Source organism: Phalangium opilio, unplaced genomic scaffold (assembly GCF_054372755.1).
Source record: "Phalangium opilio isolate 3A_F unplaced genomic scaffold, DU_Popi_V2 ptg000360l_1, whole genome shotgun sequence".
Lineage (NCBI taxonomy): Eukaryota > Metazoa > Arthropoda > Arachnida > Opiliones > Phalangiidae > Phalangium > Phalangium opilio.
This window is the reverse complement of record NW_028324230.1, coordinates 2,412,781-2,437,844: the sequence shown is the minus strand read 5'-3', so window position 1 is coordinate 2,437,844 and position 25,064 is coordinate 2,412,781. Positions and strand designations below refer to the sequence as shown.

At 37.9% G+C, this 25,064-nt stretch overlaps 2 non-coding genes and 65 pseudogenes across 2 annotated transcripts; all 67 read left to right on the top strand.

The window, feature by feature from the left end:
* The first annotated feature begins 49 nt into the window (after nucleotides 1–49).
* Nucleotides 50–168, top strand: LOC149598173 (5S ribosomal RNA; annotated as a pseudogene).
* Nucleotides 169–530: 362 nt separating this feature from the next.
* LOC149598172 (5S ribosomal RNA) lies at nucleotides 531–649 on the top strand (annotated as a pseudogene).
* A 137-nt stretch (nucleotides 650–786) lies between these two features.
* Nucleotides 787–889, top strand: LOC149598171 (5S ribosomal RNA; annotated as a pseudogene).
* A 122-nt stretch (nucleotides 890–1,011) lies between these two features.
* On the top strand, nucleotides 1,012–1,130 carry LOC149598170 (5S ribosomal RNA; annotated as a pseudogene).
* Nucleotides 1,131–1,267: 137 nt separating this feature from the next.
* Nucleotides 1,268–1,370, top strand: LOC149598169 (5S ribosomal RNA; annotated as a pseudogene).
* Nucleotides 1,371–1,507: 137 nt separating this feature from the next.
* LOC149598168 (5S ribosomal RNA) lies at nucleotides 1,508–1,610 on the top strand (annotated as a pseudogene).
* An 855-nt stretch (nucleotides 1,611–2,465) lies between these two features.
* On the top strand, nucleotides 2,466–2,568 carry LOC149598167 (5S ribosomal RNA; annotated as a pseudogene).
* Nucleotides 2,569–2,705: 137 nt separating this feature from the next.
* On the top strand, nucleotides 2,706–2,808 carry LOC149598166 (5S ribosomal RNA; annotated as a pseudogene).
* Nucleotides 2,809–3,410: 602 nt separating this feature from the next.
* LOC149598165 (5S ribosomal RNA) lies at nucleotides 3,411–3,529 on the top strand (annotated as a pseudogene).
* A 137-nt stretch (nucleotides 3,530–3,666) lies between these two features.
* Nucleotides 3,667–3,769, top strand: LOC149598164 (5S ribosomal RNA; annotated as a pseudogene).
* A 122-nt stretch (nucleotides 3,770–3,891) lies between these two features.
* Nucleotides 3,892–4,010, top strand: LOC149598163 (5S ribosomal RNA; annotated as a pseudogene).
* A 137-nt stretch (nucleotides 4,011–4,147) lies between these two features.
* LOC149598162 (5S ribosomal RNA) lies at nucleotides 4,148–4,250 on the top strand (annotated as a pseudogene).
* Nucleotides 4,251–4,387: 137 nt separating this feature from the next.
* On the top strand, nucleotides 4,388–4,490 carry LOC149598161 (5S ribosomal RNA; annotated as a pseudogene).
* Nucleotides 4,491–5,345: 855 nt separating this feature from the next.
* On the top strand, nucleotides 5,346–5,448 carry LOC149598160 (5S ribosomal RNA; annotated as a pseudogene).
* Nucleotides 5,449–5,585: 137 nt separating this feature from the next.
* Nucleotides 5,586–5,688, top strand: LOC149598159 (5S ribosomal RNA; annotated as a pseudogene).
* A 602-nt stretch (nucleotides 5,689–6,290) lies between these two features.
* On the top strand, nucleotides 6,291–6,409 carry LOC149598158 (5S ribosomal RNA; annotated as a pseudogene).
* Nucleotides 6,410–6,546: 137 nt separating this feature from the next.
* Nucleotides 6,547–6,649, top strand: LOC149598157 (5S ribosomal RNA; annotated as a pseudogene).
* A 122-nt stretch (nucleotides 6,650–6,771) lies between these two features.
* On the top strand, nucleotides 6,772–6,890 carry LOC149598156 (5S ribosomal RNA; annotated as a pseudogene).
* A 137-nt stretch (nucleotides 6,891–7,027) lies between these two features.
* LOC149598155 (5S ribosomal RNA) lies at nucleotides 7,028–7,130 on the top strand (annotated as a pseudogene).
* Nucleotides 7,131–7,267: 137 nt separating this feature from the next.
* LOC149598154 (5S ribosomal RNA) lies at nucleotides 7,268–7,370 on the top strand (annotated as a pseudogene).
* A 603-nt stretch (nucleotides 7,371–7,973) lies between these two features.
* LOC149598153 (5S ribosomal RNA) lies at nucleotides 7,974–8,092 on the top strand (annotated as a pseudogene).
* Nucleotides 8,093–8,229: 137 nt separating this feature from the next.
* On the top strand, nucleotides 8,230–8,332 carry LOC149598152 (5S ribosomal RNA; annotated as a pseudogene).
* A 122-nt stretch (nucleotides 8,333–8,454) lies between these two features.
* Nucleotides 8,455–8,573, top strand: LOC149598151 (5S ribosomal RNA; annotated as a pseudogene).
* A 137-nt stretch (nucleotides 8,574–8,710) lies between these two features.
* LOC149598150 (5S ribosomal RNA) lies at nucleotides 8,711–8,813 on the top strand (annotated as a pseudogene).
* Nucleotides 8,814–9,417: 604 nt separating this feature from the next.
* LOC149598149 (5S ribosomal RNA) lies at nucleotides 9,418–9,536 on the top strand (annotated as a pseudogene).
* A 346-nt stretch (nucleotides 9,537–9,882) lies between these two features.
* Nucleotides 9,883–10,001, top strand: LOC149598148 (5S ribosomal RNA; annotated as a pseudogene).
* A 137-nt stretch (nucleotides 10,002–10,138) lies between these two features.
* LOC149598147 (5S ribosomal RNA) lies at nucleotides 10,139–10,241 on the top strand (annotated as a pseudogene).
* A 378-nt stretch (nucleotides 10,242–10,619) lies between these two features.
* LOC149598146 (5S ribosomal RNA) lies at nucleotides 10,620–10,722 on the top strand (annotated as a pseudogene).
* Nucleotides 10,723–11,565: 843 nt separating this feature from the next.
* LOC149598145 (5S ribosomal RNA) lies at nucleotides 11,566–11,684 on the top strand (annotated as a pseudogene).
* Nucleotides 11,685–12,046: 362 nt separating this feature from the next.
* On the top strand, nucleotides 12,047–12,165 carry LOC149598144 (5S ribosomal RNA; annotated as a pseudogene).
* A 136-nt stretch (nucleotides 12,166–12,301) lies between these two features.
* Nucleotides 12,302–12,404, top strand: LOC149598143 (5S ribosomal RNA; annotated as a pseudogene).
* Nucleotides 12,405–12,541: 137 nt separating this feature from the next.
* LOC149598142 (5S ribosomal RNA) lies at nucleotides 12,542–12,644 on the top strand (annotated as a pseudogene).
* A 378-nt stretch (nucleotides 12,645–13,022) lies between these two features.
* LOC149598141 (5S ribosomal RNA) lies at nucleotides 13,023–13,125 on the top strand (annotated as a pseudogene).
* An 843-nt stretch (nucleotides 13,126–13,968) lies between these two features.
* LOC149598140 (5S ribosomal RNA) lies at nucleotides 13,969–14,087 on the top strand (annotated as a pseudogene).
* A 362-nt stretch (nucleotides 14,088–14,449) lies between these two features.
* LOC149598139 (5S ribosomal RNA) lies at nucleotides 14,450–14,568 on the top strand (annotated as a pseudogene).
* A 136-nt stretch (nucleotides 14,569–14,704) lies between these two features.
* On the top strand, nucleotides 14,705–14,807 carry LOC149598138 (5S ribosomal RNA; annotated as a pseudogene).
* Nucleotides 14,808–14,944: 137 nt separating this feature from the next.
* Nucleotides 14,945–15,047, top strand: LOC149598137 (5S ribosomal RNA; annotated as a pseudogene).
* Nucleotides 15,048–15,169: 122 nt separating this feature from the next.
* On the top strand, nucleotides 15,170–15,288 carry LOC149598136 (5S ribosomal RNA; annotated as a pseudogene).
* A 362-nt stretch (nucleotides 15,289–15,650) lies between these two features.
* On the top strand, nucleotides 15,651–15,769 carry LOC149598135 (5S ribosomal RNA; annotated as a pseudogene).
* A 362-nt stretch (nucleotides 15,770–16,131) lies between these two features.
* On the top strand, nucleotides 16,132–16,250 carry LOC149598134 (5S ribosomal RNA; annotated as a pseudogene).
* Nucleotides 16,251–16,612: 362 nt separating this feature from the next.
* On the top strand, nucleotides 16,613–16,731 carry LOC149598133 (5S ribosomal RNA; annotated as a pseudogene).
* An 829-nt stretch (nucleotides 16,732–17,560) lies between these two features.
* Nucleotides 17,561–17,663, top strand: LOC149598132 (5S ribosomal RNA; annotated as a pseudogene).
* Nucleotides 17,664–18,266: 603 nt separating this feature from the next.
* Nucleotides 18,267–18,385, top strand: LOC149598131 (5S ribosomal RNA; annotated as a pseudogene).
* A 362-nt stretch (nucleotides 18,386–18,747) lies between these two features.
* LOC149598130 (5S ribosomal RNA) lies at nucleotides 18,748–18,866 on the top strand (annotated as a pseudogene).
* A 361-nt stretch (nucleotides 18,867–19,227) lies between these two features.
* Nucleotides 19,228–19,346, top strand: LOC149598129 (5S ribosomal RNA; annotated as a pseudogene).
* A 137-nt stretch (nucleotides 19,347–19,483) lies between these two features.
* On the top strand, nucleotides 19,484–19,586 carry LOC149598128 (5S ribosomal RNA; annotated as a pseudogene).
* A 123-nt stretch (nucleotides 19,587–19,709) lies between these two features.
* LOC149598127 (5S ribosomal RNA) lies at nucleotides 19,710–19,828 on the top strand (annotated as a pseudogene).
* A 137-nt stretch (nucleotides 19,829–19,965) lies between these two features.
* Nucleotides 19,966–20,068, top strand: LOC149598126 (5S ribosomal RNA; annotated as a pseudogene).
* Nucleotides 20,069–20,190: 122 nt separating this feature from the next.
* On the top strand, nucleotides 20,191–20,309 carry LOC149598125 (5S ribosomal RNA; annotated as a pseudogene).
* Nucleotides 20,310–20,670: 361 nt separating this feature from the next.
* LOC149598124 (5S ribosomal RNA) lies at nucleotides 20,671–20,789 on the top strand (annotated as a pseudogene).
* Nucleotides 20,790–20,926: 137 nt separating this feature from the next.
* On the top strand, nucleotides 20,927–21,029 carry LOC149598123 (5S ribosomal RNA; annotated as a pseudogene).
* Nucleotides 21,030–21,151: 122 nt separating this feature from the next.
* LOC149598122 (5S ribosomal RNA) lies at nucleotides 21,152–21,270 on the top strand (annotated as a pseudogene).
* A 133-nt stretch (nucleotides 21,271–21,403) lies between these two features.
* LOC149598121 (5S ribosomal RNA) lies at nucleotides 21,404–21,522 on the top strand (annotated as a pseudogene).
* A 136-nt stretch (nucleotides 21,523–21,658) lies between these two features.
* Nucleotides 21,659–21,777, top strand: LOC149598120 (5S ribosomal RNA). Its single transcript, XR_016379169.1, has one exon. It is a non-coding gene; the product is annotated as a 5S ribosomal RNA (ribosomal RNA).
* Nucleotides 21,778–21,914: 137 nt separating this feature from the next.
* Nucleotides 21,915–22,033, top strand: LOC149598119 (5S ribosomal RNA; annotated as a pseudogene).
* A 137-nt stretch (nucleotides 22,034–22,170) lies between these two features.
* On the top strand, nucleotides 22,171–22,289 carry LOC149598118 (5S ribosomal RNA; annotated as a pseudogene).
* A 137-nt stretch (nucleotides 22,290–22,426) lies between these two features.
* Nucleotides 22,427–22,529, top strand: LOC149598117 (5S ribosomal RNA; annotated as a pseudogene).
* Nucleotides 22,530–22,651: 122 nt separating this feature from the next.
* Nucleotides 22,652–22,770, top strand: LOC149598116 (5S ribosomal RNA; annotated as a pseudogene).
* Nucleotides 22,771–22,907: 137 nt separating this feature from the next.
* On the top strand, nucleotides 22,908–23,026 carry LOC149598115 (5S ribosomal RNA; annotated as a pseudogene).
* Nucleotides 23,027–23,163: 137 nt separating this feature from the next.
* LOC149598114 (5S ribosomal RNA) lies at nucleotides 23,164–23,282 on the top strand (annotated as a pseudogene).
* A 137-nt stretch (nucleotides 23,283–23,419) lies between these two features.
* Nucleotides 23,420–23,522, top strand: LOC149598113 (5S ribosomal RNA; annotated as a pseudogene).
* Nucleotides 23,523–23,644: 122 nt separating this feature from the next.
* Nucleotides 23,645–23,763, top strand: LOC149598112 (5S ribosomal RNA; annotated as a pseudogene).
* A 137-nt stretch (nucleotides 23,764–23,900) lies between these two features.
* Nucleotides 23,901–24,003, top strand: LOC149598111 (5S ribosomal RNA; annotated as a pseudogene).
* Nucleotides 24,004–24,125: 122 nt separating this feature from the next.
* LOC149598110 (5S ribosomal RNA) lies at nucleotides 24,126–24,244 on the top strand (annotated as a pseudogene).
* Nucleotides 24,245–24,377: 133 nt separating this feature from the next.
* LOC149598109 (5S ribosomal RNA) lies at nucleotides 24,378–24,496 on the top strand (annotated as a pseudogene).
* Nucleotides 24,497–24,632: 136 nt separating this feature from the next.
* LOC149598108 (5S ribosomal RNA) lies at nucleotides 24,633–24,751 on the top strand. Its single transcript, XR_016379158.1, has one exon. It is a non-coding gene; the product is annotated as a 5S ribosomal RNA (ribosomal RNA).
* Nucleotides 24,752–24,887: 136 nt separating this feature from the next.
* LOC149598107 (5S ribosomal RNA) lies at nucleotides 24,888–25,006 on the top strand (annotated as a pseudogene).
* The last annotated feature ends 58 nt before the right edge of the window (nucleotides 25,007–25,064 follow it).

Genomic DNA, 25,064 nt, shown 5'->3' with positions numbered 1-25,064 from the left:
TTTATAAAGATGAAAGTTAATTAAATTCAAATTATTAACTAGCACTCTCGGCAACGGCCATATCACGCTGAATACACCGGTTCTCGTCCGATAACCGAAGTTAAGCAGCGTCGAGCGCAGTCACTACTTGGGAGGGAGACCACTTAGGAACACTGCGTGCCGTTGGCTTTTTCACTTTTTTTTCCTCTTTTAAATTTTAATAGATATGAAAAAAGCAAACATGTTTTCTTTTTGTTATTGTTTTAAAATGATGAAGGTTAATTTGTCTCACTTAATTTAAATTCGAATTATTAACTAGCACTTTCGGCAACGGCCATATCACGCTGAAAACACTGGTTCACGTCCGATCACCGAAGTTAAGCAGCGTCGAGCGCATACAGTACTTGGGAATACTGCGTGCCGTTTGCTTTTTCACTTTTGTTTCCTCTTTTAAATTCCACCAGATATGAAAAAAGCAAACATATCTTCTTTTTTTTATTGTTTTATCAAGATGAAAGTTAATTAAATTCAAATTATTAACTAGCACTCTCTACAACGGCCATATCACGCTGAATACTCCGGTTCTCGTCCGATAACCGAAGTTAAGCAGCGTCGAGCGCAGTCACTACTTGGGAGGGAGACCACTTAGGAACACTGCGTGCCGTTGGCTTTTTCACTTTTTTTTCCTCATTTAAATTTTAATAGATATGAAAAAAGCAAACACGTTTTCTTTTTGTTATTGTTTTAAAATGATGAAGGTTAATTTGTCTCACTTAATTTAAATTCGAATTATTAACTAGCACTCTCGGCAACGGCCATATCACGCTGAAAACACCGGTTCACGTCCGATCACCGAAGTTAAGCAGCGTCGAGCGCATACAGTACTTGGGAATACTGCGTGCCGTTTGCTTTTTCACTTTTGTTTCCTCTTTTAAATTCCACCAGACATGAAAAAAGCAAACATATCTTCTTTTTGTTATTGTTTTATAAAGAAGAAAGTTAATTAAATTCAAATTATTAACTAGCATTCTCGGCAACGGCCATATCACGCTGAATACACCGGTTCTCGTCCGATAACCGAAGTTAAGCAGCGTCGAGCGCAGTCATTACTTGGGAGGGAGACCACTTAGGAACACTGCGTGCCGTTTACTTTTTCACTTTTTTTTCCTCTTTTAAATTTTAATAGATATGTAAAAAGCAAACAGGTTTTCTTTTTGTTATTGTTTTAAAATGATGAAGGTTAATTTGTCTCACTTAATTTAAATTCGAATTATTAACTAGCACTCTCGGCAACGGCCATATCACGCTGAAAACACCGGTTCACGTCCGATCACCGAAGTTAAGCAGCGTCGAGCGCATACAGTACTTGGGAATACTGCGTGCCGTTGGCTTTTTCACTTTTGTTTCCTCTTTTAAATTTTAATAGATATGAAAAAAGCAAACACGTTTTCTTTTTGTTATTGTTTTAAAATGATGAAGGTTAATTGGTCTCACTTAATATAAATTCGAATTATTAACTAGCACTCTCGGCAACGGCCATATCACGCTGAAAACACCGGTTCACGTCCGATCATCGAAGTTAAGCAGCGTCGAGCGCATACAGTACTTGGGAATACTGCGTGCCGTTGGCTTTTTCACTTTTGTTTCCTCTTTCAAATTCCACCAGATATGGAAAAAGCAAACATATCTTCTTTTTGTTATTGTTTTATAAAGATGAAAGTTAATGAAATTCAAATTATTAACTAGCACTCTCGGCAACGGCCATATCACGCTGAATACACCGATTCTCGTCCCATAGCCGAAGTTAAGCAGCGTCGAGCGCAGTCATTACTTGGGAGGGAGACCACTTAGAATCACTGCGTGCCGTTGGTTTTTTCACTTTTTTCCTCTTTTAAATTTTAATAGATATGTAAAAAGCAAACAGGTTTTCTTTTTGTTATTGTTTTAAAATTATGAAGGTTAATTTGTCTCACTTAATTTAAATTCGAATTATTAACTAGCACTCTCGGCAACGGCCATATCACGCTGAAAACACCGGTTCACGTCCGATCACCGAAGTTTAGCAGCGTCGAGCGCATACAGTACTTGGGAATACTGCGTGCCATTTGCTTTTTCACTTTTGTTTCCTCTTTTAAATTCCACCAGATATGAAAAAAGCAAACATATCTTCTTTTTGTTATTGTTTTATAAAGATGAAAGTTAATGAAATTCAAATTATTAACTAGCACTCTCGGCAACGGCCATATCACGCTGAATACACCGATTCTCGTCCCATAGCCGAAGTTAAGCAGCGTCGAGCGCAGTCATTACTTGGGAGGGAGACCACTTAGAATCACTGCGTGCCGTTGGTTTTTTCACTTTTTTCCTCTTTTAAATTTTAATAGATATGTAAAAAGCAAACAGGTTTTCTTTTTGTTATTGTTTTAAAATGATGAAGGTTAATTTGTCTCACTTAATTTAAATTCGAATTATTAACTAGCACTCTCGGCAACGGCCATATCACGCTGAAAACACCGGTTCACGTCCGATCACCGAAGTTAAGCAGCGTCGAGCGCATACAGTACTTGGGAATACTGCGTGCCGTTGGCTTTTTCACTTTTGTTTCCTCTTTTAAATTTTAATAGATATGAAAAAAGCAAACACGTTTTCTTTTTGTTATTGTTTTAAAATGATGAAGGTTAATTGGTCTCACTTAATATAAATTCGAATTATTAACTAGCACTCTCGGCAACGGCCATATCACGCTGAAAACACCGGTTCACGTCCGATCATCGAAGTTAAGCAGCGTCGAGCGCATACAGTACTTGGGAATACTGCGTGCCGTTGGCTTTTTCACTTTTGTTTCCTCTTTCAAATTCCACCAGATATGGAAAAAGCAAACATATCTTCTTTTTGTTATTGTTTTATAAAGATGAAAGTTAATGAAATTCAAATTATTAACTAGCACTCTCGGCAACGGCCATATCACGCTGAATACACCGATTCTCGTCCCATAGCCGAAGTTAAGCAGCGTCGAGCGCAGTCATTACTTGGGAGGGAGACCACTTAGAATCACTGCGTGCCGTTGGTTTTTTCACTTTTTTCCTCTTTTAAATTTTAATAGATATGTAAAAAGCAAACAGGTTTTCTTTTTGTTATTGTTTTAAAATTATGAAGGTTAATTTGTCTCACTTAATTTAAATTCGAATTATTAACTAGCACTCTCGGCAACGGCCATATCACGCTGAAAACACCGGTTCACGTCCGATCACCGAAGTTTAGCAGCGTCGAGCGCATACAGTACTTGGGAATACTGCGTGCCATTTGCTTTTTCACTTTTGTTTCCTCTTTTAAATTCCACCAGATATGAAAAAAGCAAACATATCTTCTTTTTTGTTATTGTTTTATAAAGATGAAAGTTAATTAAATTCAAATTATTAACTAGCACTCTCGGCAAGGGCCATATCACGCTGAATACACCGGTTCTCGTCCGATAACCGAAGTTAAGCAGCGTCGAGCGCAGTCATTACTTGGGAGGGAGACCACTTAGGAACACTGCGTGCCGTTGGCTTTTTCACTTTTTTTTCCTCATTTAAATTTTAATAGATATGAAAAAAGCAAACACGTTTTCTTTTTGTTATTGTTTTAAAATGATGAAGGTTAATTTGTCTCACTTAATTTAAATTCGAATTATTAACTAGCACTCTCGGCAACGGCCATATCACGCTGAAAACACCGGTTCACGTCCGATCACCGAAGTTAAGCAGCGTCGAGCGCATACAGTACTTGGGAATACTGCGTGCCGTTTGCTTTTTCACTTTTGTTTCCTCTTTTAAATTCCACCAGACATGAAAAAAGCAAACATATCTTCTTTTTGTTATTGTTTTATAAAGAAGAAAGTTAATTAAATTCAAATTATTAACTAGCATTCTCGGCAACGGCCATATCACGCTGAATACACCGGTTCTCGTCCGATAACCGAAGTTAAGCAGCGTCGAGCGCAGTCATTACTTGGGAGGGAGACCACTTAGGAACACTGCGTGCCGTTTACTTTTTCACTTTTTTTTCCTCTTTTAAATTTTAATAGATATGTAAAAAGCAAACAGGTTTTCTTTTTGTTATTGTTTTAAAATGATGAAGGTTAATTTGTCTCACTTAATTTAAATTCGAATTATTAACTAGCACTCTCGGCAACGGCCATATCACGCTGAAAACACCGGTTCACGTCCGATCACCGAAGTTAAGCAGCGTCGAGCGCATACAGTACTTGGGAATACTGCGTGCCGTTGGCTTTTTCACTTTTGTTTCCTCTTTTAAATTTTAATAGATATGAAAAAAGCAAACACGTTTTCTTTTTGTTATTGTTTTAAAATGATGAAGGTTAATTGGTCTCACTTAATATAAATTCGAATTATTAACTAGCACTCTCGGCAACGGCCATATCACGCTGAAAACACCGGTTCACGTCCGATCATCGAAGTTAAGCAGCGTCGAGCGCATACAGTACTTGGGAATACTGCGTGCCGTTGGCTTTTTCACTTTTGTTTCCTCTTTCAAATTCCACCAGATATGGAAAAAGCAAACATATCTTCTTTTTGTTATTGTTTTATAAAGATGAAAGTTAATGAAATTCAAATTATTAACTAGCACTCTCGGCAACGGCCATATCACGCTGAATACACCGATTCTCGTCCCATAGCCGAAGTTAAGCAGCGTCGAGCGCAGTCATTACTTGGGAGGGAGACCACTTAGAATCACTGCGTGCCGTTGGTTTTTTCACTTTTTTCCTCTTTTAAATTTTAATAGATATGTAAAAAGCAAACAGGTTTTCTTTTTGTTATTGTTTTAAAATTATGAAGGTTAATTTGTCTCACTTAATTTAAATTCGAATTATTAACTAGCACTCTCGGCAACGGCCATATCACGCTGAAAACACCGGTTCACGTCCGATCACCGAAGTTTAGCAGCGTCGAGCGCATACAGTACTTGGGAATACTGCGTGCCATTTGCTTTTTCACTTTTGTTTCCTCTTTTAAATTCCACCAGATATGAAAAAAGCAAACATATCTTCTTTTTGTTATTGTTTTATAAAGATGAAAGTTAATGAAATTCAAATTATTAACTAGCACTCTCGGCAACGGCCATATCACGCTGAATACACCGATTCTCGTCCCATAGCCGAAGTTAAGCAGCGTCGAGCGCAGTCATTACTTGGGAGGGAGACCACTTAGAATCACTGCGTGCCGTTGGTTTTTTCACTTTTTTCCTCTTTTAAATTTTAATAGATATGTAAAAAGCAAACAGGTTTTCTTTTTGTTATTGTTTTAAAATGATGAAGGTTAATTTGTCTCACTTAATTTAAATTCGAATTATTAACTAGCACTCTCGGCAACGGCCATATCACGCTGAAAACACCGGTTCACGTCCGATCACCGAAGTTAAGCAGCGTCGAGCGCATACAGTACTTGGGAATACTGCGTGCCGTTGGCTTTTTCACTTTTGTTTCCTCTTTTAAATTTTAATAGATATGAAAAAAGCAAACACGTTTTCTTTTTGTTATTGTTTTAAAATGATGAAGGTTAATTGGTCTCACTTAATATAAATTCGAATTATTAACTAGCACTCTCGGCAACGGCCATATCACGCTGAAAACACCGGTTCACGTCCGATCATCGAAGTTAAGCAGCGTCGAGCGCATACAGTACTTGGGAATACTGCGTGCCGTTGGCTTTTTCACTTTTGTTTCCTCTTTCAAATTCCACCAGATATGGAAAAAGCAAACATATCTTCTTTTTGTTATTGTTTTATAAAGATGAAAGTTAATGAAATTCAAATTATTAACTAGCACTCTCGGCAACGGCCATATCACGCTGAATACACCGATTCTCGTCCCATAGCCGAAGTTAAGCAGCGTCGAGCGCAGTCATTACTTGGGAGGGAGACCACTTAGAATCACTGCGTGCCGTTGGTTTTTTCACTTTTTTCCTCTTTTAAATTTTAATAGATATGTAAAAAGCAAACAGGTTTTCTTTTTGTTATTGTTTTAAAATTATGAAGGTTAATTTGTCTCACTTAATTTAAATTCGAATTATTAACTAGCACTCTCGGCAACGGCCATATCACGCTGAAAACACCGGTTCACGTCCGATCACCGAAGTTTAGCAGCGTCGAGCGCATACAGTACTTGGGAATACTGCGTGCCATTTGCTTTTTCACTTTTGTTTCCTCTTTTAAATTCCACCAGATATGAAAAAAGCAAACATATCTTCTTTTTTGTTATTGTTTTATAAAGATGAAAGTTAATTAAATTCAAATTATTAACTAGCACTCTCGGCAAGGGCCATATCACGCTGAATACACCGGTTCTCGTCCGATAACCGAAGTTAAGCAGCGTCGAGCGCAGTCATTACTTGGGAGGGAGACCACTTAGGAACACTGCGTGCCGTTGGCCTTTTCACTTTTTTTTCCTCTTTTAAATTTTAATAGATATGTAAAAAGCAAACAGGTTTTCTTTTTGTTATTGTTTTAAAATGATGAAGGTTAATTTGTCTCACTTAATTTAAATTCGAATTATTAACTAGCACTCTCGGCAACGGCCATATCACGCTGAAAACACCGGTTCACGTCCGATCACCGAAGTTAAGCAGCGTCGAGCGCATACAGTACTTGGGAATACTGCGTGCCGTTTTCTTTTTCACTTTTGTTTCCTCTTTTAAATTCCACCAGACATGAAAAAAGCAAACATATCTTCTTTTTGTTATTGTTTTATAAAGAAGAAAGTTAATTAAATTCAAATTATTAACTAGCATTCTCGGCAACGGCCATATCACGCTGAATACACCGGTTCTCGTCCGATAACCGAAGTTAAGCAGCGTCGAGCGCAGTCATTACTTGGGAGGGAGACCACTTAGGAACACTGCGTGCCGTTTACTTTTTCACTTTTTTTTCCTCTTTTAAATTTTAATAGATATGTAAAAAGCAAACAGGTTTTCTTTTTGTTATTGTTTTAAAATGATGAAGGTTAATTTGTCTCACTTAATTTAAATTCGAATTATTAACTAGCACTCTCGGCAACGGCCATATCACGCTGAAAACACCGGTTCACGTCCGATCACCGAAGTTAAGCAGCGTCGAGCGCATACAGTACTTGGGAATACTGCGTGCCGTTGGCTTTTTCACTTTTGTTTCCTCTTTTAAATTTTAATAGATATGAAAAAAGCAAACACGTTTTCTTTTTGTTATTGTTTTAAAATGATGAAGGTTAATTGGTCTCACTTAATATAAATTCGAATTATTAACTAGCACTCTCGGCAACGGCCATATCACGCTGAAAACACCGGTTCACGTCCGATCATCGAAGTTAAGCAGCGTCGAGCGCATACAGTACTTGGGAATACTGCGTGCCGTTGGCTTTTTCACTTTTGTTTCCTCTTTCAAATTCCACCAGATATGGAAAAAGCAAACATATCTTCTTTTTGTTATTGTTTTATAAAGATGAAAGTTAATGAAATTCAAATTATTAACTAGCACTCTCGGCAACGGCCATATCACGCTGAATACACCGATTCTCGTCCCATAGCCGAAGTTAAGCAGCGTCGAGCGCAGTCATTACTTGGGAGGGAGACCACTTAGAATCACTGCGTGCCGTTGGTTTTTTCACTTTTTTTCCTCTTTTAAATTTTAATAGATATGTAAAAAGCAAACAGGTTTTCTTTTTGTTATTGTTTTAAAATTATGAAGGTTAATTTGTCTCACTTAATTTAAATTCGAATTATTAACTAGCACTCTCGGCAACGGCCATATCACGCTGAAAACACCGGTTCACGTCCGATCACCGAAGTTAAGCAGCGTCGAGCGCATACAGTACTTGGGAATACTGCGTGCCATTTGCTTTTTCACTTTTGTTTCCTCTTTTAAATTCCACCAGATATGAAAAAAGCAAACATATCTTCTTTTTTGTTATTGTTTTATAAAGATGAAAGTTAATTAAATTCAAATTATTAACTAGCACTCTCGGCAAGGGCCATATCACGCTGAATACACCGGTTCTCGTCCGATAACCGAAGTTAAGCAGCGTCGAGCGCAGTCATTACTTGGGAGGGAGACCACTTAGGAACACTGCGTGCCGTTGGCCTTTTCACTTTTTTTTCCTCTTTTAAATTTTAATAGATATGTAAAAAGCAAACAGGTTTTCTTTTTGTTATTGTTTTAAAATGATGAAGGTTAATTTGTCTCACTTAATTTAAATTCGAATTATTAACTAGCACTCTCGGCAACGGCCATATCACGCTGAAAACACCGGTTCACGTCCGATCACCGAAGTTAAGCAGCGTCGAGCGCATACAGTACTTGGGAATACTGCGTGCCGTTTTCTTTTTCACTTTTGTTTCCTCTTTTAAATTCCACCAGACATGAAAAAAGCAAACATATCTTCTTTTTGTTATTGTTTTATAAAGAAGAATGTTAATTAAATTCAAATTATTAACTAGCATTCTCGGCAACGGCCATATCACGCTGAATACACCGGTTCTCGTCCGATAACCGAAGTTAAGCAGCGTCGAGCGCAGTCATTACTTGGGAGGGAGACCACTTAGGAACACTGCGTGCCGTTGGCTTTTTCACTTTTTTTTCCTCTTTTAAATTTTAATAGATATGTAAAAAGCAAACAGGTTTTCTTTTTGTTATTGTTTTAAAATGATGAAGGTTAATTTGTCTCACTTAATTTAAATTTGAATTATTAACTAGCACTCTCGGCAACGGCCATATCACGCTGAAAACACCGGTTCACGTCCGATCATCGAAGTTAAGCAGCGTCGAGCGCATACAGTACTTGGGAATACTGCGTGCCGTTGGCTTTTTCACTTTTGTTCCCTCTTTCAAATTCCACCAGATATGAAAAAAGCAAACATATCTTCTTTTTGTTATTGTTTTATAAAGATGAAAGTTAATGAAATTCAAATTATTAACTAGCACTCTCGGCAACGGCCATATCACGCTGAATACACCGATTCTCGTCCCATAGCCGAAGTTAAGCAGCGTCGAGCGCAGTCATTACTTGGGAGGGAGACCACTTAGAATCACTGCGTGCCGTTGGTTTTTTCACTTTTTTTTCCTCTTTTAAATTTTTATAGATATGTAAAAAGCAAACAGGTTTTCTTTTTGTTATTGTTTTAAAATTATGAAGGTTAATTTGTCTCACTTAATTTAAATTCGAATTATTAACTAGCACTCTCGGCAACGGCCATATCACGCTGAAAACACCGGTTCACGTCCGATCACCGAAGTTAAGCAGCGTCGAGCGCATACAGTACTTGGGAATACTGCGTGCCATTTGCTTTTTCACTTTTGTTTCCTCTTTTAAATTCCACCAGATATGAAAAAAGCAAACATATCTTCTTTTTTGTTATTGTTTTATAAAGATGAAAGTTAATTAAATTCAAATTATTAACTAGCACTCTCGGCAAGGGCCATATCACGCTGAATACACCGGTTCTCGTCCGATAACCGAAGTTAAGCAGCGTCGAGCGCAGTCATTACTTGGGAGGGAGACCACTTAGGAACTCTGCGTGCCGTTGGCTTTTTCACTTTTATTTCCTCTTTTAAATTCCATCAGATATGAAAAAAGAAAATATATCTTCTTTTTCTTATTGTTTTATAAAGATGAAGGTTAATTAAATTCAAATTATTAAATAGCACTCTCGGCAACGGCCATATCACGCTGAAAACACCGGTTCTCGTCCGATCACCGAAGTTAGCAGCGTCGAGCGCATACAGTACTTGGGAATACTGCGTGCCGTTTGCTTTTTCACTTTTGTTTCCTCTTTTAAATTCCACCAGACATGAAAAAAGCAAACATATCTTCTTTTTGTTATTGTTTTATAAAGTAAAAAGTTAATTAAATTCAAATTATTAACTAGCATTCTCGGCATCGGCCATATCACGCTGAATACACCGGTTCTCGTCCGATTACCGAAGTTAAGCAGCGTCGAGCGCAGTCATTACTTGGGAGGGAGACCACTTAGGAACACTGCGTGCCGTTGGCTTTTTCACTTTTTTTTCCTCTTTTAAATTTTAATAGATATGTAAAAAGCAAACAGGTTTTCTTTTTGTTATTGTTTTAAAATGATGAAGGTTAATTTGTCTCACTTAATTTAAATTCGAATTATTAACTAGCACTCTCGGCAACGGCCATATCACGCTGAAAACACCGGTTCACGTCCGATCACCGAAGTTAAGCAGCGTCGAGCGCATACAGTACTTGGGAATACTGCGTGCCGTTGGCTTTTTCACTTTTGTTTCCTCTTTCAAATTCCACCAGATATGAAAAAAGCAAACATATCTTCTTTTTGTTATTGTTTTATAAAGATGAAAGTTAATGAAATTCAAATTATTAACTAGCACTCTCGGCAACGGCCATATCACGCTGAATACACCGATTCTCGTCCCATAGCCGAAGTTAAGCAGCGTCGAGCGCAGTCATTACTTGGGAGGGAGACCACTTAGAATCACTGCGTGCCGTTGGTTTTTTCACTTTTTTTTCCTCTTTTAAATTTTAATAGATATGTAAAAAGCAAACAGGTTTTCTTTTTGTTATTGTTTTAAAATTATGAAGGTTAATTTGTCTCACTTAATTTAAATTGGAATTATTAACTAGCACTCTCGGCAACGGCCATATCACGCTGAAAACACCGGTTCACGTCCGATCACCGAAGTTAAGCAGCGTCGAGCGCATACAGTATTTGGGAATACTGCGTGCCGTTGGCTTTTTCACATTTGTTTCCTCTTTTAAATTTTAATAGATATGAAAAAAGCAAACACGTTTTCTTTTTGTTATTGTTTTAAAATGATGAAGGTTAATTTGTCTCACTTAATTTAAATTCGAATTATTAACTAGCACTCTCGGCAACGGCCATATCACGCTGAAAACACCGGTTCACGTCCGATCATCGAAGTTAAGCAGCGTCGAGCACATACAGTACTTGGGAATACTGCGTGCCGCTGGCTTTTTCACTTTTGTTTCCTATTTCAAATTCCACCAGAAATGAAAAAAGCAAACATATCTTCTTTTTGTTATTGTTTTATAAAGATGAAAGTTAATGAAATTCAAATTATTAACTAGCACTCTCGGCAACGGCCATATCACGCTGAATACACCGATTCTCGTCCCATAACCGAAGTTAAGCAGCGTCGAGCGCAGTCATTACTTGGGAGGGAGACAACTTAGGATCACTGCGTGCCGTTGGCTTTTTCACTTTTTTTTCCTCTTTTAAATTTTAATAGATATGTAAAAAGCAAACAGGTTTTCTTTTTGTTATTGTTTTAAAATGATGAAGGTTAATTTGTCTCACTTAATTTAAATTCGAATTATTAACTAGCACTCTCGGCAACGGCCATATCACGCTGAAAACACCGGTTCACGTCCGATCACCGAAGTAAAGCAGCGTCGAGCGCATACAGTACTTGGGAATACTGCGTGCCGTTTGCTTTTTCACTTTTGTTTCCTCTTTTAAATTCCACCAGATATGAAAAAAGCAAACATATCTTCTTTTTGTTATTGTTTTATAAAGATGAAAGTTAATTAAATTCAAATTATTAACTAGCACTCTCGGCAACGGCCATATCACGCTAAAAACACCGGTTCACGTCCGATCACCGAAGTTAAGCAGCGTCGAGCGCAGTCACTACGTGGGAGGGAGACCACTTAGGAACACTGCGTGCCGTTGGCTTTTTCACTTTTTTTTCCTCTTTTAAATTTTAATAGATATGAAAAAAGCAAACACGTCTTCTTTTTGTTATTGTTTTAAAATGATGAAGGTTAATTTGTCTCACTTAAATTAAATTCGAATTATTAACTAGCACTCTCGGCAACGGCCATATCACGCTGAAAACACCGGTTCACGTCCGATCACCGAAGTAAAGCAGCGTCGAGCGCATACAGTACTTGGGAATACTGCGTGCCGTTTGCTTTTTCACTTTTGTGTCCTCTTTTAAATTCCACCAGATATGAAAGAAGCAAACATATCTTCTTTTTGTTATTGTTTTATAAAGATGAAAGTTAATTAAATTCAAATTTTTAACTAGCACTCTCGGCAACGGCCATATCACGCTGAATACACCGGTTCTCGTCCGATAACCGAAGTTAAGCAGCGTCGAGCGCAGTCACTACTTGGGAGGGAGACCACTTAGGAACACTGCGTGCCGTTGGGTTTTTCACTTTTTTTCCTCTTTTAAATTTTAATAGATATGTAAAAAGCAAACAGGTTTTCTTTTTGTTATTGTTTTAAAATGATGAAGGTTAATTTGTCTCACTTAATTGAAATTCGAATTATTAACTAGCACTCTCGGCAACGGCCATATCACGCTGAAAACACCGGTTCACGTCCGATCACCGAAGTTAAGCAGCGTCGAGCGCATACAGTACTTGGGAATACTGCGTGCCGTTGGCTTTTTCACTTTTGTTTCCTCTTTTAAATTTTAATAGATATGAAAAAAGCAAACACGTTTTCTTTTTGTTATTGTTTTAAAATGATGAAGGTTAATTTGTCTCACTTAATTTAAATTCGAATTATTAACTAGCACTCTCGGCAACGGCCATATCACGCTGAAAACACCGGTTCACGTCCGATCATCGAAGTTAAGCAGCGTCGAGCGCATACAGTACTTGGGAATACTGCGTGCCGTTGGCTTTTTCACTTTTGTTTCCTCTTTCAAATTCCACCAGATATGAAAAAAGAAAACATATCTTCTTTTTGTTATTGTTTTATAAAGATGAAAGTTAATGAAATTCAAATTATTAACTAGCACTCTCGGCAACGGCCATATCACGCTGAATACACCGATTCTCGTCCCATAGCCGAAGTTAAGCAGCGTCGAGCGCAGTCATTACTTGGGAGGGAGATCACTTAGAATCACTGCGTGCCGTTGGTTTTTTCACTTTTTTTTCCTCTTTTAAATTTTAATAGATATGTAAAAAGCAAACAGGTTTTCTTTTTGTTATTGTTTTAAAATTATGAAGGTTAATTTGTCTCACTTAATTTAAATTCGAATTATTAACTAGCACTCTCGGCAACGGCCATATCACGCTGAAAACACCGGTTCACGTCCGATCACCGAAGTTAAGCAGCGTCGAGCGCATACAGTATTTGGGAATACTGCGTGCCGTTGGCTTTTTCACATTTGTTTCCTCTTTTAAATTTTAATAGATATGAAAAAAGCAAACACGTTTTCTTTTTGTTATTGTTTTAAAATGATGAAGGTTAATTTGTCTCACTTAATTTAAATTCGAATTATTAACTAGCACTCTCGGCAACGGCCATATCACGCTGAAAACACCGGTTCACGTCCGATCATCGAAGTTAAGCAGCGTCGAGCACATACAGTACTTGGGAATACTGCGTGCCGCTGGCTTTTTCACTTTTGTTTCCTATTTCAAATTCCACCAGAAATGAAAAAAGCAAACATATCTTCTTTTTGTTATTGTTTTATAAAGATGAAAGTTAATGAAATTCAAATTATTAACTAGCACTCTCGGCAACGGCCATATCACGCTGAATACACCGATTCTCGTCCCATAACCGAAGTTAAGCAGCGTCGAGCGCAGTCATTACTTGGGAGGGAGACAACTTAGGATCACTGCGTGCCGTTGGCTTTTTCACTTTTTTTTCCTCTTTTAAATTTTAATAGATATGTAAAAAGCAAACAGGTTTTCTTTTTGTTATTGTTTTAAAATGATGAAGGTTAATTTGTCTCACTTAATTTAAATTCGAATTATTAACTAGCACTCTCGGCAACGGCCATATCACGCTGAAAACACCGGTTCACGTCCGATCACCGAAGTAAAGCAGCGTCGAGCGCATACAGTACTTGGGAATACTGCGTGCCGTTTGCTTTTTCACTTTTGTTTCCTCTTTTAAATTCCACCAGATATGAAAAAAGCAAACATATCTTCTTTTTGTTATTGTTTTATAAAGATGAAAGTTAATTAAATTCAAATTATTAACTAGCACTCTCGGCAACGGCCATATCACGCTAAAAACACCGGTTCACGTCCGATCACCGAAGTTAAGCAGCGTCGAGCGCAGTCACTACGTGGGAGGGAGACCACTTAGGAACACTGCGTGCCGTTGGCTTTTTCACTTTTTTTTCCTCTTTTAAATTTTAATAGATATGAAAAAAGCAAACACGTCTTCTTTTTGTTATTGTTTTAAAATGATGAAGGTTAATTTGTCTCACTTAAATTAAATTCGAATTATTAACTAGCACTCTCGGCAACGGCCATATCACGCTGAAAACACCGGTTCACGTCCGATCACCGAAGTAAAGCAGCGTCGAGCGCATACAGTACTTGGGAATACTGCGTGCCGTTTGCTTTTTCACTTTTGTGTCCTCTTTTAAATTCCACCAGATATGAAAGAAGCAAACATATCTTCTTTTTGTTATTGTTTTATAAAGATGAAAGTTAATTAAATTCAAATTTTTAACTAGCACTCTCGGCAACGGCCATATCACGCTGAATACACCGGTTCTCGTCCGATAACCGAAGTTAAGCAGCGTCGAGCGCAGTCACTACTTGGGAGGGAGACCACTTAGGAACACTGCGTGCCGTTGGGTTTTTCACTTTTTTTCCTCTTTTAAATTTTAATAGATATGTAAAAAGCAAACAGGTTTTCTTTTTGTTATTGTTTTAAAATGATGAAGGTTAATTTGTCTCACTTAATTGAAATTCGAATTATTAACTAGCACTCTCGGCAACGGCCATATCACGCTGAAAACACCGGTTCACGTCCGATCACCGAAGTTAAGCAGCGTCGAGCGCATACAGTACTTGGGAATACTGCGTGCCGTTGGCTTTTTCACTTTTGTTTCCTCTTTTAAATTTTAATAGATATGAAAAAAGCAAACACGTTTTCTTTTTGTTATTGTTTTAAAATGATGAAGGTTAATTTGTCTCACTTAATTTAAATTCGAATTATTAACTAGCACTCTCGGCAACGGCCATATCACGCTGAAAACACCGGTTCACGTCCGATCATCGAAGTTAAGCAGCGTCGAGCGCATACAGTACTTGGGAATACTGCGTGCCGTTGGCTTTTTCACTTTTGTTTCCTCTTTCAAATTCCACCAGATATGAAAAAAGAAAACATATCTTCTTTTTGTTATTGTTTTATAAAGATGAAAGTTAATGAAATTCAAATTATTAACTAGCACTCTCGGCAACGGCCATATCACGCTGAATACACCGATTCTCGTCCCATAGCCGAAGTTAAGCAGCGTCGAGCGCAGTCATTACTTGGGAGGGAGACCACTTAGGAACACTGCGTGCCGTTGGCTTTTTCACTTTTGTTTCCTCTTTTAAATTTTAATAGATATGAAAAAAGCAAACACGTTTTCTTTTTGTTATTGTTATAAAATGATGAAGGTTAATTTGTCTCACTTAATTTAAATTCGAATTATTAACTAGCACTCTCGGCAACGGCCATATCACGCTGAAAACACCGGTTCACGTCCGATCACCGAAGTACAGCAGCGTCGAGCGCATACAGTACTTGGGAATACTGCGTGCCGTTTGCTTTTTCACTTTTGTTTCCTCTTTTAAATTCCACCAGACATGAAAAAAGCAAACATATCTTCTTTTTGTTATTGTTTTATAAAGAAGAAAGTTAATTAAATTCAAATTATTAACTAGCATTCTCGGCAACGGCCATATCACGCTGAATACACCGGTTCTCGTCCGATAACCGAAGTTAAGCAGCGTCGAGCGCAGTCATTACTTGGGAGGGAGACCACTTAGGAACACTGCGTGCCGTTGGCTTTTTCACTTTTTTTCCTCTTTTAAATTTTAATAGATATGTAAAAAGCAAACAGGTTTTCTATTTGTTATTGTTTTAAAATGATGAAGGTTAATTTGTCTCACTTAATTTAAATTCGAATTATTAACTAGCACTCTCGGCAACGGCCATATCACGCTGAAAACACCGGTTCACGTCCGATCACCGAAGTTAAGCAGCGTCGAGCGCATACAGTACTTGGGAATACTGCGTGCCATTTGCTTTTTCACTTTTGTTTCCTCTTTTAAATTCCACCAGATATGAAAAAAGCAAACATATCTTCTTTTTTGTTATTGTTTTATAAAGATGAAAGTTAATTAAATTCAAATTATTAACTAGCACTCTCGGCAAGGGCCATATCACGCTGAATACACCGGTTCTCGTCCGATAACCGAAGTTAAGCAGCGTCGAGCGCAGTCATTACTTGGGAGGGAGACCACTTAGGAACACTGCGTGCCGTTGGCTTTTTCACTTTTTTTTCCTCTTTTAAATTTTAATAGATATGAAAAAAGCAAACACGTTTTCTTTTTGTTAATGTTTTAAAATGATGAAGGTTAATTTGTCTCACTTAATTTAAATTCGAATTATTAACTAGCACTCTCGGCAACGGCCATATCACGCTGAAAACACCGGTTCACGTCCGATCACCGAAGTACAGCAGCGTCGAGCGCATACAGTACTTGGGAATACTGCGTGCCGTTTGCTTTTTCACTTTTCTTTCCTCTTTTAAATTCCACCAGACATGAAAAAAGCAAACATATCTTCTTTTTGTTATTGTTTTATAAAGAAGAAAGTTAATTAAATTCAAATTATTAACTAGCATTCTCGGCAACGGCCATATCACGCTGAATACACCGGTTCTCGTTCGATAACCGAAGTTAAGCAGCGTCGAGCGCAGTCATTACTTGGGAGGGAGACCACTTAGAATCACTGCGTGCCGTTGGTTTTTTCACTTTTTTTTCCTCTTTTAAATTTTAATAGATATGTAAAAAGCAAACAGGTTTTCTTTTTGTTATTGTTTTAAAATTATGAAGGTTAATTTGTCTCACTTAATTTAAATTCGAATTATTAACTAGCACTCTCGGCAACGGCCATATCACGCTGAAAACACCGGTTCACGTCCGATCACCGAAGTTAAGCAGCGTCGAGCGCATACAGTACTTGGGAATACTGCGTGCCATTTGCTTTTTCACTTTTGTTTCCTCTTTTAAATTCCACCAGATATGAAAAAAGCAAACATATCTTCTTTTTTGTTATTGTTTTATAAAGATGAAAGTTAATTAAATTCAAATTATTAACTAGCACTCTCGGCAACGGCCATATCACGCTGAAAACACCGGTTCACGTCCGATCACCGAAGTTAAGCACCGTCGAGCGCATACAGTACTTGGGAATACTGCGTGCCATTTGCTTTTTCACTTTTGTTTCCTCTTTTAAATTCCACCAGATATGAAAAAAGCAAACATACCTTCTTTTTTGTTATTGTTTTATAAAGATGAAAGTTAATTAAATTCAAATTATTAACTAGCACTCTCGGCAAGGGCCATATCACGCTGAATACACCGGTTCACGTCCGATCACCGAAGTTAAGCAGCGACGAGCGCATACAGTACTTGGGAATACTGCGTGCCGTTGGCTTTTTCACATTTGTTTCCTCTTTTAAATTTTAATAGATATGAAAAACGCAAACACGTTTTCTTTTTGTTATTGTTTTAAAATGATGAAGGTTAATTTGTCTCACTTAATTTAAATTCGAATTATTAACTAGCACTCTCGGCAACGGCCATATCACGCTGAAAACACCGGTTCACGTCCGATCATCGAAGTTAAGCAGCGTCGAGCGCATACAGTACTTGGGAATACTGCGTGCCGTTGGCTTTTTCACTTTTGTTTCCTCTTTCAAATTCCACCAGATATGAAAAAAGCAAACATATCTTCTTTTTGTTATTGTTTTATAAAGATGAAAGTTAATGAAATTCAAATTATTAACTAGCACTCTCGGCAACGGCCATATCACGCTGAATACACCGATTCTCGTCCCATAACCGAAGTTAAGCAGCGTCGAGCGCAGTCATTACTTGGGAGGGAGACAACTTAGGATCACTGCGTGCCGTTGGCTTTTTCACTTTTTTTTCCTCTTTTAAATTTTAATAGATATGTAAAAAGCAAACAGGTTTTCTTTTTGTTATTGTTTTAAAATGATGAAGGTTAATTTGTCTCACTTAATTTAAATTCGAATTATTAACTAGCACTCTCGGCAACGGCCATATCACCCTGAAAACACCGGTTCACGTCCGATCACCGAAGTTAAGCAGCGTCGAGCTCATACAGTACTTGGGAATACTGCGTGCCGTTTGCTTTTTCACTTTTGTTTCCTCTTTTAAATTCCGCCAGATATGAAATATCAAACATATCTTCTTTTTTGTTATTGTTTTATAAAGATGAAAGTTAATTAAATTTAAATTATTAACTAGCACTCTCGGCAAGGGCCATATCACGCTGAATACACCGGTTCTCGTCCGATAACCGAAGTTAAGCAGCGTCGAGCGCAGTCACTACTTGGGAGGGAGACCACTTAGGAACACTGCGGGCCGTTGGCTTTTTCACTTTTTTTTCCTCTTTTAAATTTTAATAGATATGAAAAAAGCAAACACGTTTTCTTTTTGTTATTGTTTTAAAATGATGAAGGTTAATTTGTCTCACTTAATTTAAATTCGAATTATTAACTAGCACTCTCGGCAACGGCCATATCACGCTGAAAACACCGGTTCACGTCCGATCACCGAAGTAAAGCAGCGTCGAGCGCATACAGTACTTGGGAATACTGCGTGCCGTTTGCTTTTTCACTTTTGTTTCCTCTTTTAAATTCCACCAGATATGAAAAAAGCAAACATATCTTCTATTTGTTATTGTTTTATAAAGATGAAAGTTAATTAAATTCAAATTATTAACTAGCACTCTCGGCAACGGCCATATCACGCTAAAAACACCGGTTCACGTCCGATCACCGAAGTTAAGCAGCGTCGAGCGCAGTCACTACTTGGGAGGGAGACCACTTAGGAACACTGCGTGCCGTTGGCTTTTTCACTTTTTTTCCTCTTTTAAATTTTAATAGATATGAAAAAAGCAAACAGGTTTTCTTTTTGTTATTGTTTTAAAATGATGAAGGTTAATTTGTCTCACTTAATTTAAATTCGAATTATTAACTAGCACTCTCGGCAACGGCCATATCACCCTGAAAACACCGGTTCACGTCCGATCACCGAAGTTAAGCAGCGTCGAGCTCATACAGTACTTGGGAATACTGCGTGCCGTTTGCTTTTTCACTTTTGTTTCCTCTTTTAAATTCCGCCAGATATGAATTATCAAACATATCTTCTTTTTTGTTATTGTTTTATAAAGATGAAAGTTAATTAAATTTAAATTATTAACTAGCACTCTCGGCAAGGGCCATATCACGCTGAATACACCGGTTCTCGTCCGATAACCGAAGTTAAGCAGCGTCGAGCGCAGTCACTACTTGGGAGGGAGACCACTTAGGAACACTGCGTGCCGTTGGCTTTTTCACTTTTTTTTCCTCTTTTAAATTTTAATAGATATGAAAAAAGCAAACACGTTTTCTTTTTGTTATTGTTTTAAAATGATGAAGGTTAATTTGTCTCACTTAATTTAAATTCGAATTATTAACTAGCACTCTCGGCAACGGCCATATCACGCTGAAAACACCGGTTCACGTCCGATCACCGAAGTTAAGCAGCGTCGAGCGCATACAGTACTTGGGAATACTGCGTGCCGTTTGCTTTTTCACTTTTGTTTCCTCTTTTAAATTCCACCAGATATGAAAAAAGCAAACATATCTTCCTTTTTGTTATTGTTTCATAAAGATGAAAGTTAATTAAATTCAAATTATTAACTAGCACTCTCGGCAACGGCCATATCACGCTGAATACTCCGGTTCTCGTCCGATAACCGAAGTTAAGCAGCGTCGAGCGCAGTCACTACTTGGGAGCGAGACCACTTAAGAACACTGCGTGCCGTTGGCTTTTTCACTTTTTTTTCCTCTTTTAAATTTTAATAGATATGAAAAAAGCAAACACGTTTTCTTTTTGTTATTGTTTTAAAATGATGAAGGTTAATTTGTCTCACTTAATTTAAATTCGAATTATTTACTAGCACTCTCGGCAACGGCCATATCACGCTGAAAACACCGGTTCACGTCCGATCACCGAAGTTAAGCAGCGTCGAGCGCATACAGTACTTGGGAATACTGCGTGCCGTTGGCTTTTTCACTTTTGTTTCCTCTTTCAAATTCCACCAGATATGAAAAAAGCAAACATATCTTCTTTTTGTTATTGTTTTATAAAAATGAAGGTTAATTAAATTCAAATTATTAACTAGCACTTTCGGCAACGGCCATATCTCGCTGAATACACCGGTTCTCGTCCGATAACCGAAGTTAAGCAGCGTCGAGCACAGTCAGTACTTGGGAGGGCGACCACTTAGGAACACTGCGTGCCGTTAGCTTTTTCACTTTTTTTCCTCTTTTAAATTCCAATAGATATGAAAATAAGCAAACATATTTTCTTTTTGTTATTGTTTTAAAAAGATGAAGGTTAATTTGTCTCACTTAATTTAAATTCGAATTATTATCTAGCACTCTCGGCAACGGCCATATCACGCTGAGAACACCGGTTCTCGTCCGATCGCCGACGTTAGCAGCGTCGAGCGCAGTCAGTACTTGGGAATACTGCGTGCCGTTGGCTTTTTCACTTTTGTTTCCTCTTTTAAATTCCACCCAATATGAAAAATGCAAACATATCTTCGTTTTGTTATTGTTTTATAAAGATGAAAGTTAATTAAATTCAAATTATTAACTAGCACTCTCGGCAACGGCCATATCACGCTGAAAACACCGGTTCTCGTCCGATAACCGAAGTTAAGCAGCGTCGAGCGCAGTCACTAATTGGGAGGGAGACCACTTAGGAACACTGCGTGCCGTTGGCTTTTTCACTTTTTTTTCCTCTTTGAAATTTTAATAGATATGAAAAAAGCAAACATGTTTTCTTTTTGTTATTGTTTTAAAATGATGAAGGTTAATTTGTCTCACTTAATTTAAATTCGAATTATTTACTAGCACTCTCGGCAACGGCCATATCACGCTGAAAACACCGGTTCACGTCCGATCACCGAAGTTAAGCAGCGTCGAGCGCATACAGTACTTGGGAATACTGCGTGCCGTTGGCTTTTTCACTTTTGTTTCCTCTTTCAAATTCCACCAGATATGAAAAAAGCAAACATATCTTCTTTTTGTTATTGTTTTATAAAGATGAAAGTTAATTAAATTCGAAATATTAAATAGCACTCTCGGCAACGGCCATATCACGCTGAAAACACCGGTTCTCGTCCGATAACCGAAAATAAGCAGCGTCGAGCGCAGTCAGTACTTGGGAATGAGACCACTTAGGAACACTGCGTGCCGTTGGCTTTTTCACTTTTTTTCCTCTTTTAAATTCCTATAGATATGAAAAAAGCAAACATATTTTCTTTTTGTTATTGTTTTAAAAAGATGGTCAATTTGTCTCACTTAATTTAAATTCGAATTATTATCTAGCACTCTCGGCAACGGCCATATCACGCTGAAAACACCGGTTCTCGTCGGATCACGGAAGTTAAGCAGTGTCGAGCGCAGACTGTACTTGGGAGGGAGACCACTTAGGAACACTGCGCGCCGTTGGCTTTTTCACTTTTTTTTCCCTTTTAAATTCCAATAGATATGAAAAAAGCCAACATATTTTCTTTTTGTTATTGTTTTAAAAAGATGAAGGTTAATTTGTCTCACTTAATTTAAATTCGAATTATTAAATAGCACTGTCGGCAACGGCCATATCACGCTGAAAACACCGGTTCTCGTCCGATCACCGAAGTTAAGCAGCGTCGAGCGCAGTCAGTACTTGGGAGGGAGACCACTTAGGAACACTGCGTGCCGTTGGCTTTTTCACTTTTTTTTTTTCCTCTTTTAAATTCCTATAGATATGAAAAAAGCAAACATATTTTCTTTTTGTTACTGTTTTAAAAAGATGGTCAATTTGTCTCACTTAATTTAAATTCGAATTATTATCTAGCACTCTCGGCAACGGCCATATCACGCTGAAAACCCCGGTTCTCGTCGGATCACCGAAGTTAAGCAGCGTCGAGCGCAGTCAGTACTTGGGAGGGAGACCACTTAAGAACACTGCGTGCCGTTGGCTTTTTCACTTTTTTTTCCTCTTTTAAATTCCTATAGATATGAAAAAAGCAAACATATTTTCTTTTTGTTATTGTTTTAAAAAGATGAAGGTCAATTTGTCTCACTTAATTTAAATTCGAATTATTATGTAGCACTCTCGGCAACGGACATATCACACTGAAAACACCGGTTCTCGTCGGATCACCGAAGTTAAGCAGCGTCGAGCGCAGTCAGTACTTGGGAGGGAGACCACTTAGGAACACTGCGTGCCGTTGGCTTTTTCACTTTTTTTCCCTCTTTTAAATTCCTATAGATATGAAAAAAGCAAACATATTTTCTTTTTGTTATTGTTTTAAAAAGATGAAGGTCAATTTGTCTCACTTAATTTAAATTCGAATTATTATCTAGAACTCTCGGCAACGGCCATATCACGCTGAAAACACCGGTTCTCGTCCGATCACCGAAGTTCAGCAGCGTCGAGCGCAGTCAGTACTTGGAAACTTTGTGTGCCGTTGGCTTTTTCACTTTTATTTCCTCTTTTAAATTCCATGAGATATGAAAAAAGCAAACATATCTTCTTTTTCTTATTGATTTATAAAGATGAAGGTTAATTAAATTCGAATTATTAAATAGCACTCTCGGCAACGGCCATATCACGCTAAAAACACCGGTTCTCGTCCGATAACCGAAGTTAAGCAGCGTCGAGCGCAGTCAGTACTTGGGAGGGAGACCACTTAGGAACACTGCGCGCAGTTGGTTTTTTCACTTTTTTTTCCTCTTTTAAATTCCAATGGATATGAAAAAAGCCAACATATTTTCTTTTTGTTATTGTTTTAAAAAGATGAAGGTTAATTTGTCTCACTTAATTTAAATTCGAATTATTAAATAGCACTCTCGGCAACGGCCATATCACGCTGAAAACCCCGGTTCTCGTCGGATCACCGAAGTTAAGCAGCGTCGAGCGCAGTCAGTACTTGGGAGGGAGACCACTTAAGAACACTGCGTGCCGTTGGCTTTTTCACTTTTTTTTCCTCTTTTAAATTCCTATAGATATGAAAAAAGCAAACATATTTTCTTTTTGTTATTGTTTTAAAAAGATGAAGGTCAATTTGTCTCACTTAATTTAAATTCGAATTATTATGTAGCACTCTCGGCAACGGCCATATCAAACTGAAAACACCGGTTCTCGTCGGATCACCGAAGTTAAGCAGCGTCGAGCGCAGTCAGTACTTGGGAGGGAGACCACTTAGGAACACTGCGTGCCGTTGGCTTTTTCACTTTTTTTCCCTCTTTTAAATTCCTATAGATATGAAAAAAGCAAACATATTTTCTTTTTGTTATTGTTTTAAAAAGATGAAGGTGAATTTGTCTCACTTAATTTAAATTCGAATTATTATCTAGCACTCTCGGCAACGGCCATATCACGCTGAAAACACCGGTTCTCGTCCGATCACCGAAGTTAAGCAGCGTCGAGCGCAGTCAGTACTTGGAAACTTTGCGTGCCGTTGGCTTTTTCACTTTTGTTTCCTCTTTCAAATTCCACCCAATATGAAAAATGCAAACATATCTTCTTTTTGTTATTGTTTTATAAAGATGAAAGTTAATTAAATTCAAATTATTAACTAGCACTCTCGGCAACGGCCATATCACGCTGAAAACACCGGTTCTCGTCCGATAACCGAAGTTAAGCAGCGTCGAGCGCAGTCACTAATTGGGAGGGAGACCACTTAGGAACACTGCGTGCCGTTGGCTTTTTCACTTTTTTTTCCTCTTTGAAATTTTAATAGATATGAAAAAAGCAAACATGTTTTCTTTTTGTTATTGTTTTAAAATGATGAAGGTTAATTTGTCTCACTTAATTTAAATTCGAATTATTTACTAGCACTCTCGGCAACGGCCATATCACGCTGAAAACACCGGTTCACGTCCGATCACCGAAGTTAAGCAGCGTCGAGCGCATACAGTACTTGGGAATACTGCGTGCCGTTGGCTTTTTCACTTTTGTTTCCTCTTTCAAATTCCACCAGATATGAAAAAAGCAAACATATCTTCTTTTTGTTATTGTTTTATAAAGATGAAAGTTAATTAAATTCGAAATATTAAATAGCACTCTCGGCAACGGCCATATCACGCTGAAAACACCGGTTCTCGTCCGATAACCGAAAATAAGCAGCGTCGAGCGCAGTCAGTACTTGGGAATGAGACCACTTAGGAACACTGCGTGCCGTTGGCTTTTTCACTTTTTTTCCTCTTTTAAATTCCTATAGATATGAAAAAAGCAAACATATTTTCTTTTTGTTATTGTTTTAAAAAGATGGTCAATTTGTCTCACTTAATTTAAATTCGAATTATTATCTAGCACTCTCGGCAACGGCCATATCACGCTGAAAACACCGGTTCTCGTCGGATCACGGAAGTTAAGCAGTGTCGAGCGCAGACTGTACTTGGGAGGGAGACCACTTAGGAACACTGCGCGCCGTTGGCTTTTTCACTTTTTTTTCCCTTTTAAATTCCAATAGATATGAAAAAAGCCAACATATTTTCTTTTTGTTATTGTTTTAAAAAGATGAAGGTTAATTTGTCTCACTTAATTTAAATTCGAATTATTAAATAGCACTGTCGGCAACGGCCATATCACGCTGAAAACACCGGTTCTCGTCCGATCACCGAAGTTAAGCAGCGTCGAGCGCAGTCAGTACTTGGGAGGGAGACCACTTAGGAACACTGCGTGCCGTTGGCTTTTTCACTTTTTTTTTTCCTCTTTTAAATTCCTATAGATATGAAAAAAGCAAACATATTTTCTTTTTGTTACTGTTTTAAAAAGATGGTCAATTTGTCTCACTTAATTTAAATTCGAATTATTATCTAGCACTCTCGGCAACGGCCATATCACGCTGAAAACCCCGGTTCTCGTCGGATCACCGAAGTTAAGCAGCGTCGAGCGCAGTCAGTACTTGGGAGGGAGACCACTTAAGAACACTGCGTGCCGTTGGCTTTTTCACTTTTTTTTCCTCTTTTAAATTCCTATAGATATGAAAAAAGCAAACATATTT